Raw genomic sequence first — 13,461 nt, forward strand, 5'->3', positions numbered from 1 at the left:
CTTCAATCTTAGTGTCATCTGCAAACTTGCTGATCCAATTCACCACATTATCATCCAGGTCATGAATATAGATATCAAACAACAATGGTCTCAGCATCAATCTCTGAGGCACACCACTAGTCACAGGCCTCCAGTCTGAGAAGCAACCATCCACTACCACTCTGTTTTCTCCCACAAAGCCAATTTTAAATCCAGTTTACAACCTCTTCAAGGATACCAAGTGTCCAAAACTTCTAAACTAACCTCCCATGTGGGACCTTGTCGACAACATCCACAGCCTTTCTTTCATCAATTTTCCTGGTAACCTCCTCAAAACTCTATAAGCTTGGTTAAACATGACCTATCCTGCACAAAGCCACGTTGACTATCCCAAATCAGTTTCTGGCTATTTAAATAATTGTATATCCAATCTCTTAGAACACCTTCCAATATTTACCTACTACAGATGTCAGGCTCACCAGCCTTTAATTTCCAGCCTGGGTTACTTTTAGAACCTTTTTTAAACAACAGAGTCACCCTCCAATCCTCCAGCATCACACCCGTGGCTAAGGACATTTAAAATATTTATGCCAGAGCCCCTAAAATTTCTACACTAGACTCCCTCAAGGTCCAAGGGGATATCTTGTCAGGCCCTGGGGATTTATTCACCCTTATTTTCTTTAAGACAGTAAGTACCTTCTCCTCTTTAATCTGTATAGCTTCCATGACCTCACTGCTTGTTTTCTTTACTTCCCACAACACTGTGCCAGTTTCCTAAGTGAATACTGATGAAAAAAAAATTAATATGTCCCCAATCTCTTTTGGCTTCAAATAAAGCTGACCAATTTTGTCCCTTACTATCCGTTTGCTCATAATATACCTGTACAAACCCTTAGGATTTTCCTTCATATTCTCTGCCAAAGCAACTTCATTTCTTCTTTTAGCCTTCCTGATTTCTTTCTTGAGATTTTTCTTGTATTTTTTTAATGCTTCTCAAGTACCTAATTTGCTCCATCTTACTGTTGATCACCTCTCTCTTCTTCTGAACCAAATCCCCAATATCCATTGAAAACCAAGGTTCCCTAAATCTTCTAACCTTGCCTTTAATCCTGACAGGAACATAGAAAACTCTGTACTCTCAAAATGTCACCTTTGAAGGTCTACCACTTACCTTGCATATTCTTGCCTGAATACAACTTATCCCAATCCATGCATTTTAGTTCTCATTTTCTCAAAATTGGCCTTTCTCCAATTTAAAATCTCAACTCAAAGCCCAGACCTATCCTTCTCCATAATTAACTTGAAACTAATGGCATTATGATCACTGGACCCAAAATGTTCCCCTACACATACTTCTGTCATCTTTTCTGTCTCATTCCCAAAACGGAGATCCAATATTTCAATCTCTCTAGATGGTACCTCTATATATTGATTTAGAAAACTTTCCTGAGCACATTTGACAAACTCCAAGCCATCACCCCTTTTACAGTATGGGAGTTGCAGTCAATATGTGGAAAAGTACTATCACAACCTTATGTTTCCAGAAGCTGTCTGCTCTCTCTCTACAGATTTGCTCCTCCAATCCTTGTTGACTATTGGGCAGCCTATAATACAACCCTATGAGTGTAGTCCATTCTCATTCCTCAGCTCCATCCATAGAGCCTCAGTAGACGAGCCCTCTGGTCTGTCCTATCTGAACACAGCTGTGATATTTTCCCTTGACAAGCAATGCCACTCCTCCCCTTTTATCTGCCCTATTCTATCATGTCTAAAGCAACAGAAGCCCTGAACATTGAGCTGCCAGACCTCCCCCTCCTGCAACCAAATTTCACTAATGGCCACAATGTCATAATTCCATATGCCAATTCACGCTCTAAGCTTTTCTGCCTTTCCTACAATACTCCTTGCATTGAAACAGATGCACCTGAGAATATTTCCAGCACATACAATCCTTTGACTTGTATCAGTACATGCAATTTTCACATCATCTTTCCCCTCCTCTACTCTTCTATCTGCTCTGGCACTTTGCTTCCCATTTCCGGGCAAATTTAGTTTAAACCCACTGTTGCAGCACTAGCAAACCTTCCCACAAGAATATTAGTCCCCGCCAATTCAGATACAATCTATTCAGTTGGAACAGGTCCCACCTTCCCTGGGAGAGAACCCAATGATCCAGAAACCTGAAGCCCTCCCTCCTGCACCATGTCTTTATCTACATGTTATGCTGCATTATCCTCCTATTTCTAACCTCTCTAGCACATGGCAAGGGTAGCAATCCTGAGATCATAACCCTAGAGGTCCTGTCCTTCAACCTAGTGCCTGACTCCTTGAACTCTCCTTGCAGGACCTCCTCACCCTTCCTACCCTTGTCATTGGTCCCTATAGGGACCACGACATTTGGCTGCTCACCCTCCCTCCTGAGAATGCCATAAACTTGTTCTGAAATATCTCACACCCTGGCACCAGGGAGGCCACGTACCATCTGGGATATTTGATCTTTACAACAGAGCCTCTTATCTGACCCCTAACTATAGAATCTCCTATCACGATAGTTCGCGTCTTCTCCTCCCTTCTTAGCCACAGGACCAGACTCTGTGCCAGAGACATGATTACAGTGGCTTGATCCTGATAGCTGCCCCCCCCCAAACAGTATCTAAAATCGTATACGTTATTGAGGGGAACGGCCACAGGGGTGCTCTGCACTGCGGGCATGTTCCCTTTCCCTCCACTGACTGTTATCTGCCCTCCTCCTGCCTCCTAGGTGTGATAGTGTCCCTGTAACTCCTGTCTATCACCCCCTCTCCCTCCTGAATGATCCAGAATTCATCCAACTCCAGCTCCAATTCCTTAACTCTGCATGTCAGGAGCTGCACCTGGATTTACTTCTCGGAAATGAAGTTGTCAGAGATACTGTTGGCTTCCAGGGTTGGCACAAAGGGGGGCATCCGTGGGCACTGCCCCCCCAAACAAGGTGCTTTGGCCCCCCCATATGGACGCAGCCATCGCTTGCCATCAGACCTTCCCCCACCCTCTCCGGCATCACTATCGTGTGTCAAGTGTCAATGGCATCTAGCTTGATGCACACTAGCAACTCTCCACCTGCACCAGGCTGCGTCACTAGCGTGCATCAAGCATCACTAGTGGCTAATGACGCTTGATCGCTTGATGCCATAAAAGCAACGCTCTCGATACCTACATTGGATATGGGTGGAAGATGGTAACAGCAACCCCCTGCCCCCCCCAACACAGTAATGCCCCCCACTAAAATTCATTCTGGTGCTGATGCTGCTGGCTTCCCTGATAACAAGTCTCCCTTGTTGTCTTCAGGAATAAACTACAGGTTAGCTGTTTTCTTATACATTACATGGTAGGAACAGGCTTGCTTGATTGGCAGATTGTTCAACTCTTATGAAGTGTGAAAAAGAGAGAAAGCTCAGAGCAGTGTCAACGACAGTTGACAGCAAGTATTAACATAAATATAACACCAAAAAGTTGTACAATTCATGTATCCGATAGGTGCAGTGCAAGGCAAAACATAAAGAGGGGAAATTATCTGACTGAGGTGCCCTTCAATAGTACTCAAATGATCTGCAGTTTACACAGTGAGTAAACTGTACATATAGAAAAGAGGTCATTATGTCTTTCAAATATTAACTTGTTTGTTTATAATTAAAGGCTTTGTGAGAGTTTCTATGAACTAGGCCAAAAACACTGTGGATTAGTAACTAATTTAGTCTACTATAGGAGTTCCAACCTTTTTCGGTCTAAGGCTTCCATGAATTGTGATGAACTGTAATGCAAATTCAGAACAGTTATCTGTCATAGTAGTATTAGTATTGTATTATACATTACATGGTAGGACATATTTGTATGGGAATAGATACTTTGCAGCAGTTAGTCCAGTAAAGTCAAGTTTATTGTCATCTGATTGTACAAGTACAACCTGATGAAACAGTGTTCTTTGGTCCTTGGTGCAAAATATGTAGACACACAACCAGACATAACACACAAACAAACAATACATATACAGGACAAGTATTTTTTATATATACAAATGCATAAATATATATACAAATGCATAAATAAATATTGTTTTATATATTTGAGAGTCTTAGATGGTTAGTGTGAGTAGTTTCTTTGGTCATTCAGCGTTCTCACTGCCCGTGGGAAGAAGCTGTTCCTCGGCCTGGTGGTGCTGGCTCTGATACTCCTGGATCTCTTTCCACACAGGAGCAGCTGAAAGATGTTGTGGAAGAGGTGAAAGGGATCTTCAATGATTTTGCACACTCCCTTCAGACAACAATCCTGGGAGATCACATCATTTGGGGAGGAGTGGGTGCAGGAAGAGGGAGACTCCAGTGATCCACTCTGCCCCTCTTATGATCCTGTGGAGTGACCTCCACTCCATTTCTCTGCAGCAACTGTACCACACTGTGAAGCAGCCAGCCATTATGCTCTTGACAGAGCTCCTGTAGAAGGTTGACATAATGGTGGCCAGTACCCTGGCCTACTTCAGTCTTCTCAGGAAGGCATGGCTTAGGGTTAGTGCGACACCTTTCAGTAATCGGGACCAGGGTTCAAATCCCACACTGTCTATAAGGAGGTTGTACATTCTCCCTGTGTCTGCATGGGATTTCACCGGGGGATCTAGGTTCCTCCCACCGTTTGAAACATACCGGGGTGTAGGTTAATTGGGTATAAATTGGGTGGCACAGTCTTGTGGGCTAAAATGGCCTGTACCATGCTGTATATCTAAATAAAAAAGTTCCGTTGCTGTTGCGCCTTTCTGACAAGTGAGGTGATGTTGAGTGATCATGATAGGTCACGAGTTAAGTGAACTGCAAGGAACTTGGTGCTCTCCACTCTCTTTATGACAGAGTTGTTGATGTGTAGTGGAGGGTGGCCATTCCTAGTCCTCTTGAAGTCCACGATCATCTCCTTCATTGAGACTCAGGTTGTTAGTCTTGCACCATTTCACAAGATTTTCCACCCCTTCTCTGTAGTGCAACTTATTTTTGTTGCTGATGAGCCCAACTACTGTTGTGACTTCTGCAAACATTTTTTTTTTTTTTTTAATTTTTTATTTTTCACACCATAAATCACAATAGCCATGATATACACTTTTTCTTTTGACTTCTGCAAACATGATGACACTGTTGGAGCTGGAGGTGGTGGTGTAGTCGTGGATCAGTACAATGAACAGAGGCAGGCTGAGCACACAGCCCTGAGGAGCGCCAGTGCTCACCGTGATGGTGCTCAATTTTCCGCTACCTACCTGGACAGGCTGTGGTCTTTTCATTAGGAAGTCCAGAATCCAACTACAGAGAGGGTTATTGAATCCCAGTGAGGACAGCTTCTCCACCAGCCTCTGATCGTATTAAACACCAAACTAGTCAATGAACAGCCTGGCATATGAGACATCTTTCTCCATGTGGGCCAGGGTGGAGTGAAGTGACAATACTATAACATCATCTATAGGTAAATTGAAATGGATCCAACGTCTCTGGGAGGTGTGCTTGATGCGCTCCATCACCGGATGCTTGAAGCATTTCATATTGGTGGAGGTCAGTGCCATAGGGCGGTAGTCATTGAGGCCTGTTATTGTCACCCTATTGGGTACCAGGATGATGGTGGCTGTCTTGATCCCTGCGGTAAAGATTGACTGACGCAGTGAGGTGTTGAAGGTGTCCGTGAAGACGGAGTGACGTCCGTCAATTGATCTGCGCAGTCCTTCAGTACCGGACCAAGTATGTTGTCTGATCCCGCTAGATTGTGTGGGTTCACCTTGGATAGGGTTCTCCTCACCTCAGCTGCAGCTGTGCAGGGGTCCCGTTCATTAGGGGGACCCACTGCTTTCTTTGGCATCATCCTGTTCTTCTCATCAAACTGTGCAGAGAAGGAGTTCAGTCTGACTGGAAAGTAGGTGTCATGAGCAGGTCACCGCACAAAGCTGAGGCAAAGTCGTATGATCTCACTGAATTTCATTGCATTAAAGATGGCAAGAATGATGAAAGACAAAAAAAAAGCAGATAATGTAAATTTTAAAAGCAGATAAAAATAGAAAATGCTGGAAAATATTCAGCAGGCAGACAGTATCTGTGGAAAAAGAAATAGGGTTGACATTTCAGGTCAAGTACCCTTCATCAGAACCGGTATCAGGGTTGGAGAGAGTGCTGGAGGGCAAGAAGGGCTCCTTAAGGACCTCAGGTGATGATGGCTTCCTGACCACGTCGCAGGTTTGGATCTGGAGCTTGAGTTACTGATGGATCGAACAGGAGTCTGTGCAGCCGCAGAAGGTGTGGGAGGCGAATCCATGGGTACTTAGTGTCTTTGAAGGGACTCTCTTTTACTTCTCTTTTCTCATTATCTAAGTGTCACACAGCATCCATAAGAAGTGAAGATACATAACAAACGTTTTGGACTTGAGCCCTTCTCCAAGGTCTCATTGATGTCACTTATTTAGTGCAACCACAACCTGCATTGAAATCCCAGATGGAACAGGAACTGGATAAATTGAAGCATGATGAGCTGTGAAAAACACTTTCCTGTTTAGCAACATGGATTTTGATGAAGATGAATCATAGCGATTTGGCAATATCATCTGTGATGGTTGCAAAACTCAAATAAACAGTTCAGTCAGTGGTGCGGCTAGTGGGGGGCATAGCTGGCACCCCTGCTCCACCACCGCCACCACCCCCCACCCTGCTCCAACACCGACGCCAACCCCTCTCTCCAACGCCACCCCCACTCCGATGCTTGCGCTACCCCCTACCCCGCTCTTGACGATTCCCCCCCCCCCCCGCCGTCTCTGTGTCCCACCATTCAACCCCTGACTCACCATCTGGCATATGTCATGGCGCATTTTTTTCGCATTTTTTCTGTGCTCACTCCCCTTTAGAACCTGGCTACACCCCTGAGTTCAGTCCTCTGGTTGACCGTAAGGTCACATTTAATCAAATGGCCAAATACAAATACGGTTGACTGAAAACACAAAATCTTTACATTAAGCTGATGGAGAGGATATTTACGAAATTAAATCCATCTCATGCATGAGCACATCTAAAGTTTGATCAGAAATATTTATTATCATTCTGATGTATTCATTGATCCTTTTAGTTTAATATAGTTTTTCTTTACAAGTTCAACTGCAGCAATTAAGAATTTTGGGACATTGTGTAATGTATAGCATGTATGACAATTAACCCATTATCATGAAGCAATAAAGATGACTCAGGATTCAAGGTTCCTTAATTGTGATGAAATAAAAGCTGTGCAATATTACATGGTATTTGCTTTCATCTCTCATAAGGCAGGAAGGTTCACCATCAGCAGAAATTGCCTGAAGCACCTCAAAGTCAGAGAAAGAGAAGCAAAAGAGAGTCCCTCAGAGTCCCTGAGTTTTGCAATTCCACACAGTTTTGTAAATTGGTCAAGTTTAGATCAAGATGAAAAAGAGCTGTTGAATCAATATACTTTTTGTTAGCTGTATAAACACCCACAAAAAGTTTGTAGCATGTCTGAAGTTGCCTAAAGAAACCCTTTCAACAAAAGCAATACATTTTTGCAATGAGGTCAGGATAGTCATTCTCACTGGTTAGAATGTGAGTATATGTGGCAGCTTCTGTCATCACATAAAATAGTCCATAAGAGGAAATCACCTCTAAAAATAGGTTTTTTCTTAGCTATTCAAAATTATTTTTTTGAAAAAGATTGGAATCAAACATAATTTGGCTGTTCCATTTTATTTGGTCTTCATTGGAATAACTCAGCTCTCAAAATTGACAAGAGTGTTTGAAGGGAACAAATACTGCAAAGATTATACCTCTTCAATGTGAAATATCATTTGCATGCACAACAGCATGCACAACAGCTCCACAGCATGCACAACAGCAGAGAGCATCAGAAAAAAAATTTACTGTAAATGTGACTGTGATTCCTGGAAATGAAATTTACCAAAAACAAGTTTGTCAGAAACTAGGAGGCGTAGCAGACGCTTATCAGAGCAGGACAATGAAGTTTAAAAGAGCATCCTGAGAACAGCTGAGTTAATGTTTTCTAGCCAGGAGGTGGAGCAGAAGCTCTAATAGGCTCGTTGAGAGGGACACAGGAGCTGAATTTGGTGAGGGAACTGAGCAGAGGTACTGGTAAGGTCTTTTTAATTTTTTGGATGGTGGGATGACAGTCAGTGCAGAGGCATGCTCCTTCTGGTGGAAATGGGATATGAGGGAAACAAACTTCCATTGTCCCTGATGGCCACAGCTGTGGGAATTGTGCTGAGCTGCAAGGATTGATTGACTGCCTCAAGGACATGCTGCACTGTGTTCATTTCTGTTCACCCAGCTATAGGAAGCATATTAATAATTTGGAAGGGGTGAGAGGAGATTCAGCAGGAATGCTGCCAGGGCTGCAGGGCTTGAGTTATCGGGAGAGGCTGGATAAGCTTGGAACAGTTTAGGTTTAGGAAATAGAGGGACATGGATAAAGTGAATGAGAATTTATTGTCATGAAAATGTAATGAAATTTGTTTTGCGGCAGCATTATAGTGCAGATATTTCTATAAAGCTAACTTCAAAATAAATAAATAGTGCAAGAAAAAGACAAAGCAAGGCAGTGTCTGTGCTTCATTGTTCATTCAGGAATCTGATGGCTGAGGGGAAGAAGCTGTCCTGTGCCACTGAGTTTTCGTCCACAGGCTCCTGCACCTCTTTCCCAATGGTAGCAGTGTGAAGAGGTCATGGCCTGGGAAGTGAGGGTTCTTGAGGTTAAAGGCTGCTTTCTTAAGACACTGTCTCCTGTAGATGTTCACAATTATTTTCACCCAGGGTAGACCATTCCAGAACTCAAGAGAATAGGTTTGAAAGTGAGAGGGGGTGGATTTAAGAGGGACGTAAAGGGCAATTTTGTTTCACCCAGAGAGCAGTCCATATCTGGAATGAGCTGCTAGAGAAACCTATAGAGATGGGTACGACCACAACATTAAGAACATAACCATATAACCATAATCATTTACGGGGCGGAAACAGGCCATTTTGGCCTTTCGAGTCCGCACTGGTTCACTGATTTTGTGTGCCCTCTTCAGGCATTGGTGATTTTAGGTGTAGTGTATCTTTGAGAATTTTAACATCTATCCATAAGTACATCTGTACTTTGGATGTGAAATCTCATATTAAAATATTCAAAAACATTGGCTGTGTGGGAGAAGCTAGTGAGTGGCCGTGGACAATTACTTCTCAGACTGGAGGCCTGTGACTAGTGGTGTGCTGCAGGGTGCAGTAGAACATTACTCAACACTAGAAGCTCTTTAACCCACGATGTTGACCAACCTATGTCAACTTACTCCACAACAATCTAATCAAAATTCAAGATTTTTTTATTGTCATGTAATTCTACAGAACATAATATTACACAAAATTGCCTTCTGCCTACAGTAAGGCAGACAGTCACCATTAGGATTGCCCAGTGCCTCTTTCAGTAAGCGAGAGAGAGGGAAACAAAAGAGAGTCCCTTTCAAACTGCTGTGTAAAACGGGGTTAACTGGGCAATTTTCCCGGGTAGTGCCCTATTCACGCGGCAGTTAGAAAGGGTCCGATGTGGTCAGCATGGTCCTAATCCAACCGAGTCCCTGATCTACCTCACAGGTCATCAGGGAACCCAGTTAAATTTACCTAGGTCACGTCCACAGGCGATTTGAACAGGAAAATGGCCAACCCGGTTACTCCTGTGACATCAGAGCTTGCGTGCTCTGGCGTCACAGGGAAACCCCTGGCTGAAGTGCCTGCCACGATCAGGGGGAGAGAGAGAGGTCTTTGCTGCGGGGCCCAGGATGGGGGTGGGGGGGGAGAAGTCGCTGCCACGGGGTGGGGGGGGTGGTGAAGAGTGGGGGCGATGAACTGCTGCTGTGATCCTGGGAGTGGGACGTTGCTGAGGAGGGGGGCAACGTGCGATTGACGAGGTGGGTGTTGATTGATAGTGGGGGTGGCGACTGATGGGGGAAGGATGACTGGGTGGGGGAATGGTGATTGACAGTGGGTAGTGACTAAAGGGGGGGGAAAATTCGGGGGTGGCAACCGATGGCTGGTGGAGGGGCAGGAGAGACTGACTACCGATAGTTCCTGTGAGTGCGTGATGTGTCATTTACCACGGGGGACGGGATTCCCCTTATATCATCAGGTTGATAATTTAATGGGTTGACCCCCCCCCCCCCCCCCCCCACTACAGTTATAAAGGTCCTTCCAGCATCTTTGCCCCAGTAATCACACCTGGGTCCCAGGAGGGCTACCCGGGTGCTGCAGTTTAAAAAAGACTATACGAATGTCCATAGATTACCCTCCAGCGCTCCTGCAGCCTCTACCTACACAGATTCCATTGGCAACCCGAGCTCCAGATCCAAACCTTCAACATGATCAGGAAGCATTCAGGGCCTGAGGCCCTTCGGAAGCCCATCTTACCTTCAGCACCCTCTCAAATCTCAGCTCTGATATCTAGCTCCCATGAGCCAGTCTCCAGCACCCCACAGCTTGTGTGGGTCCTCCGACCACTAGTCACCCGAAACCTGGGTGGGACTTTTGGCTGCTGAACCCCTTGTTGGTTCACCGCCATGGTCACTGTCCTTCTCAACAGAGTGGGGGGGGTGGGGTAGTTCTCCCCATTTCTGGTGCCTGTGCCAGTCACTGCTCCCTCAAGGCTGCTGCCAAGCTTAGGTGCCATCTTGAGCACAAACGCTGTGGTTGTAGGATTTAAAGCCTGTATGGAGCTGACAGCATTAGGGCCAGGTGGTTGAATTCTTTGCCTCTGTGACTCCACTCTCCCAGATCTGCACCAGCAACAGTGCTGCCATTACAACAGCTCTGGCAGCGCCGCCATTTTGGTATTCCCTACTTCACACCCATAACCTTCTAATTTTCATATGTTAAAAATGTTTGGACAGATATATGGATAGAACGAGTTTAGAAAAACAAGGGACAAATACGGGTATCCCTCACTTTTCAAAAGTTTGCTTTACACCATTTTGCTTTTACGAAAGACCTACATTAGTGCCTGTTTTCACTAACCAAAAGAAATCTGAAGAGGATTTTTGCTTTAACGAAAAAAGGTGAAAAACAAAAATAGCACTCAGCGTTTGTTTTCCAGGCAGTGCGCTCCCTTGCATCTTTATCCTCCAGTTTTGAACTCCTCAACCCTGTGTATAAGACTATAACTGGTTATTGTATCTATGCTGCTCATGGTTTTATATATCTCTATACCTAGCCTCCTACTTTCCAGGGAGAAAAACCCCAGTCTAACCAGCCACTCATAATTCAAACCTGCTTGACCTCGTATCATTCATGTTAATGTTTTCTGTAGTGTCGTTCACTGCTGGAATATGTTCCTTCAGCAGTGTCTTATTTGGCTTGGGTTCGTGGACGAAGATTTATGGAGGGGTAATGTCCATGTCACCTTCAGGCTCGTTTGTGGCTGACAAGTCCGATGAGGGACAGGCAGACACGGTTGCAGTGGTTGCAAGGGAAAATTGGTTGGTTGGGGTTGGGTGTTGGGTTTTTCCTCCTTTGTCTTTTGTCAGTGAGGTGGGCTCTGCAGTGTAGCAATGTTTAAAACTATGGGTCAGATCAAACTCCTCGAATGCTTTTCTCAAGTGCGATCCATGAAACCACATTTTTACTGCTCTTTTGGGTTTGCTGATTTTTACGGTGGAAACAAACTTGCACTGTTACAGATACGTCCTAGTTGAAACTTTACCTGCTCTTTAAAAGGTGCAAGATTCTTCTGCAATCATGTGTCAGGAAAATTCACCAAGGTGACATTTCTTTCACAAAAGTTTAATTAGGTGGGTAGGGAATCTCTTAAGTAGTAACCAATATTCAATAATAGGGTGGATTTGGGAGTGTTTGTTAGGTTAACAGCAGGTGAAGTAACATTGAAAAGATATTTAACGATAAGGATTGGTTGCCATTTGCGTGTGATAGTTCTATTTGTATAACCTTTCATGGGATTTACTGATTTGGTTTATTAGCATTCTTCTATATTTAATTTTAAATACTCGGTCATGAAAACAAACGTGTTCTCTACACCTCTGTTTTGAAAGCGACATTGGAAACTCAAAGATAATTAATGAATAAACAGGGCTTCATTTTAATTATTCCCATTGATTCTGTAAATTGCTTAATATGAATTCATCTTACGCGAGTAAAAATTGGGACGAATTAATCATGTAAAGCGGATTTTGCCAGAAAATGGTTACAAGAAATGTCCACAGCTAAGCAGTGAACTTATATTATGAGTAAGTTGGTATCTCACACCTACAGCACCATCATTGTCATTCGAGGATTCAGCTGTGGTAATAATATCACTGTATACATGTGGCGTGCTGCTAACAAGTATATAGGTAGGTAGGACAATTTCTATTGACTTTTTCACTGTCAGATTCTGGAACATAAGAAAAAGTAAGAATTTCTAAATATGGAGGAGCAGTAAACCTATCACTTTTGAACCCATCCACTCTCCCACATCATAACCCTAATAAAACCCTGGCAGATTGATATGTAGCAATGCTAGTATCAGCAATCAAACAAGCATGGATCACTAAATAGATCCAGGACAGATGTCAAATGAAAGCTGAACTTTTTTAGAGAAATAATTGTTTACTACTCATCTATGGAAGTCCCATGTCACGATAAAGTTGAGGCCCAGAGGTGTCTGTGTCCTGTAGATATAAAGAATGTGAAAGGTTCCAGGCCCTGGTGGCTACTTGAAGGAACAATTCCTAAAGTTCAGATTGCCCTTCATTCTCATGTTTCTTTGGACATTTCTGCGGATAATTTAATAAGGTGAAAGTGAAAAATTGGAAATATCAGCTCTTTCAAAGAGCCTCCGCCAAAAGAATGGAGTGAAACAAGAAACTGCAGATGCTGTGATGGTACAAAAGTGCTGACGAAGGTCTATCAGCATCTACACTTGCACCCAGACCTCCTCCCTCACCACCATTTGAGGCCCCAAACAGTCTTTCCAAGTGAAGCAACACTTCATTTGTGAATCAGCAGGGATCATCGACTGAAGCCAGTGCTCTCGTTGGGGCCCTCTCTACATCAGAGAGACTGGACACAAACTTAGAGATCATTTCATTCAACATTTTCACTTTGTCCACTGCAATAGTGGGGATCCCCAGTCGCAGCCCATTTCAATTCCCCGCTCCATTCTGGCTGTTTGTTATCCACTGCTGGACTGAAGCCACCTGCATATTGGAGGAGCAAATCTCATTCTGTCTGTTCACCCTCCAACCATGTGGCATTCGCATTGCCTTCTCCAGTTTCCATTAGACCCCACCCCATCTCTCCAGTTCCCTATCCCTATGTCTCCTTTTTTCCAGCTCTACATTTACAGAGCTACATAACCCTTCCCCCGATCAATTCTCAACTTTTCTTTCCTGCCCTTGTATCCATTTCCACCTTGGTCTCTTGGCTGTTGGTCTATGCTCTTCCCCCTGTC

The 13,461-nt window shown here is 44.0% G+C and overlaps 1 protein-coding gene across 1 annotated transcript in view; it reads left to right on the forward strand.

Annotated features, from left to right (window-relative positions):
- The window catches only part of guca1aa (guanylate cyclase activator 1Aa), a 59,842-nt gene that overhangs the window by 45,704 nt on the left and 677 nt on the right, over positions 1 to 13,461 (forward strand). The window lies entirely within an intron of this gene.

The sequence above is a fragment of the Narcine bancroftii genome, chromosome 13, assembly GCF_036971445.1.
Source record: "Narcine bancroftii isolate sNarBan1 chromosome 13, sNarBan1.hap1, whole genome shotgun sequence".
In the NCBI taxonomy this organism is placed as follows: domain Eukaryota; kingdom Metazoa; phylum Chordata; class Chondrichthyes; order Torpediniformes; family Narcinidae; genus Narcine; species Narcine bancroftii.